Here is a 3,231-nt window from a genome sequence, read left to right as displayed (position 1 = left end):
CGTGCATAGTGCGTATAGTGGTGTATAATTGTGACTCCAAGGTGGACGGTCTATCGAAAAAATTCAAATCGGATGTGCGTGGTGTCCCACTGTTTACTCGACCTACCGATCGTTCAGAGTGGTAGATTAAAAAAATCGTGCTAGTAACAGGAAGAATCGCAAATCGAGATCGCACGATATGCAATCGAACATCATCGATCAACGTCGAATCGTGTCGGAGTCGCATGATTCTCTCGAACCGATGTTCGCCTTCGGACAGTAAACAAAAGTGACAGCGTGCGGATGCCGTTCGGTCATGCCTCCCGTCTCGTCCGTGTTTGCCGACAGTATTTGACGTCTTGTTCTTCTGCGAGCTCGAATTCCCTCACGTGGTTCAAGGTCTTCTAAAATCAACTTAACGTCACGTTGCCAACAGACCCAGTGAGTTTCATGCCACTTTCGCGATCGAATGTATTATCTCGAGTGTGTTGTCACTGACAGCAACACTGAGCGCGCTTTTCCCGGTTTTCGTTTATGTGTTCTCGTGTATTCTCCAAGGACTTGTCCCAGAATTTTTGACACGAAGGACGTAATATCTTCATAGAGCATAAAAAGGAAATCACTGGATACGTCAATATTAGTTTTGCAGGTATGTTATTTCGATTATTGTTTTCCTATGTTTTCAAAACACAATATATCGAATTTTTTATTTTTATATTTTTGCAAATAATTTATTTTATTGTAATTTATATTTCTATAATCAAGTACTAAAGATGTAACGAAAATGCAAGAGAATCTTTTATTTGAATAGGGTGTCAAGTCTTTCTTATTTTTTATTTAAATATTATTTCAATAGAAATTTACAACAAAGATTTATGAAATTTAAATGATAAAATTTTTCAAAATTGGAACAAAATATTTGATCTCAACAGAAAAGACTTTCCGCTGTCTAAAAACGCATCAGTCCGCGACAACATTCTACCAATTAAACATAATAAGTCTCTCGTAATTGCGCTTGGTACTTTTATCATAAATTGCGATTCTCGCGTGTGAAAACAGTCATCTGCCGCAACTGGTGGAATAAGAAGTAGCACTGCTTTGTAAATCAAATTGCCGTGCGCGCTGTCTAATGTATCACTGCGTATACTCGGCCAACCTGCATACATATATCCGCGTTATTTAACAAATCTGTCCGCATTCCCGGGTCTTGAGAACTTGGCATATACATTAGAATGGAACGCCGCATGCATACCGCCAAAATTTTCACTATTTCTCTTGTCTATTCTTTTAACAAGCTTTCTTGTATATTGTTAAAAAGATATTTCAACAAAAAGAGATTTCAATAATTTTACTAAATATTCATGAACCATCATGCTACATTGACTCTATACGGAAGTATGTACACTGAGAATATATAAATAGAGAAAGTCTTTAATTTATATCTATATCTGTATAAAAGGTGTAAGAATAATCGTAATTTGATGGATATATATGGTATATTTTAATTCTGTGTTATATAAAAAAATAGAAATGAAACTTTTCATGAATTAATTGAATCAATTAAAAGAATTAATTAGAAATAATTTTCCTATTTATATGCTCGCCTACTCTATCTAATGTGAAGAATTCTTTTAGATTTTAATTCTATATGATGCATCGTTGAAATATCAGAAAGGTTAATTCAATAAATCATTATTTCCTTTTATTATAATAAATTTTTTGTAATTAAAAAACTTTGAGCGTTTAATTAACAAATATTAGATTCACTATATTTTGTAGATTTTTTATTTTATAATATTTATTAAAATAATTTCATTTTAATTTTTTTTTAATTTAAATAACATCTATGCATCAATTAATTGATTTATTCGAATTATTTTAACAGAAATTGAATTTTACTTATTTTTATAAGATTTTTTTGCCACTTTTTATTATATTAAATGCGATAATTAAAAATGTAGTGTTTGGAGAATAGATTGAATAGAAAATGAATTTTTATACTAATTTATTTCGTTTTGTTGATAATTTTAACAGCACATCATCGAACATTGGTATATTACAAAATTTGTTATTTTGTTATAACTTTTGAGAAATATTATAATGTGAAATATAAATTCAATGTAGTGTATCATTATTTATAAGTGACCTATAAAACTTAGTGAACGATTTAATACTTGGCTATCGTTTCATCATATTTTGACTTATCTCTATTTGAATCAAGAAAATTTAACACTATGGCGAAATTCTGAAATTGAAAATTGAAATATTTAATTTTATACAGAGTGTCCTTCTTATATAAATTTTTATCTAAATATAGCGGAATAGAATAAATTTATAAAACTTATCATATAAAAGACAAAAAGAATGTAAAACAATAGATATCACTTTACTCTTGTATTTTATATAATAAGTTTAAATTACATATTAATAATTTTTGGACAAAATAATTTTGATATTGCGTAATATTCCTCTTACACAAACAAAATTTATAAAAATAAATTTTTATAAGAACATTTTTTTTCTAATATTTTTTTCTTAAAGGATATTTTACTTAGAAAAAACACACTTGTATTAATTAAGAATAAATTTATGAAACGTCTTAGAATACATTAGAAGTATTAGAAGTCGATTTACATAAATTTGTCAGAACAATTTACAATTGATTTTTTCTAAAATACATAATATTAAATATTAAAAATTTAGAAACAATTTTAAAAACTATAAATAAATAATAATTTCTAAATTTTTTATTTATTTTGTATCAAAAATACATTTCACATTTTTAATTCCATCATAAAGACGTTTACATAAATGGAATAGCAGTTCGAATAACAAGAAAAGAAAATTCAGATTAAAATACAAATGGAATTCGAACAAATGAAATTTCACAGCAACCAAAGATCTCGCAGCAGCAATTCAAAAATTTCAAAAAATTCCAAAAATTAGAAAAAAATAATTTTTATAACATACATATTTCTTTTCCAGAAAAGCTTAAAGTCTCCTTCCGTATTTCGAGAACGCTCGAAGAGGAGAAGAGAGATGTGCCAACAACTTCCGTCGTTGCGGATGTTCCACGTGCTCCTCGAGTTCATCGACGCCTTGTCGCACTGCGTCCCGTGCTAGGACCATGTCCTAGTGATACATTTGACGCGTGACCCACCCACTGCCAAAACAGAGACTCCGCGTGTACGAAAACAGCTCAAACATTAAAATTCTTAAATGTGATCCCTCGTACAACACTTGCAACAGTCA

The 3,231-nt window shown here is 29.6% G+C and overlaps 1 long non-coding RNA gene across 1 annotated transcript; it reads left to right on the top strand.

Annotated features, from left to right (window-relative positions):
* The first annotated feature begins 6 nt into the window (after nt 1-6).
* On the top strand, nt 7-3,212 carry LOC102675688. The gene is made up of 3 exons (XR_421702.2): nt 7-628; nt 1,402-1,406; nt 2,977-3,212. It is a non-coding gene; the product is annotated as an uncharacterized LOC102675688 (long non-coding RNA).
* The last annotated feature ends 19 nt before the right edge of the window (nt 3,213-3,231 follow it).

The sequence above is a fragment of the Apis dorsata genome, unplaced genomic scaffold (genome assembly GCF_000469605.1).
Source record: "Apis dorsata unplaced genomic scaffold, Apis dorsata 1.3 scaffold_207, whole genome shotgun sequence".
Lineage (NCBI taxonomy): Eukaryota > Metazoa > Arthropoda > Insecta > Hymenoptera > Apidae > Apis > Apis dorsata.
Note: the sequence above shows the minus strand (reverse complement) of the source record. Positions and strands in the feature narration are given on the sequence as shown.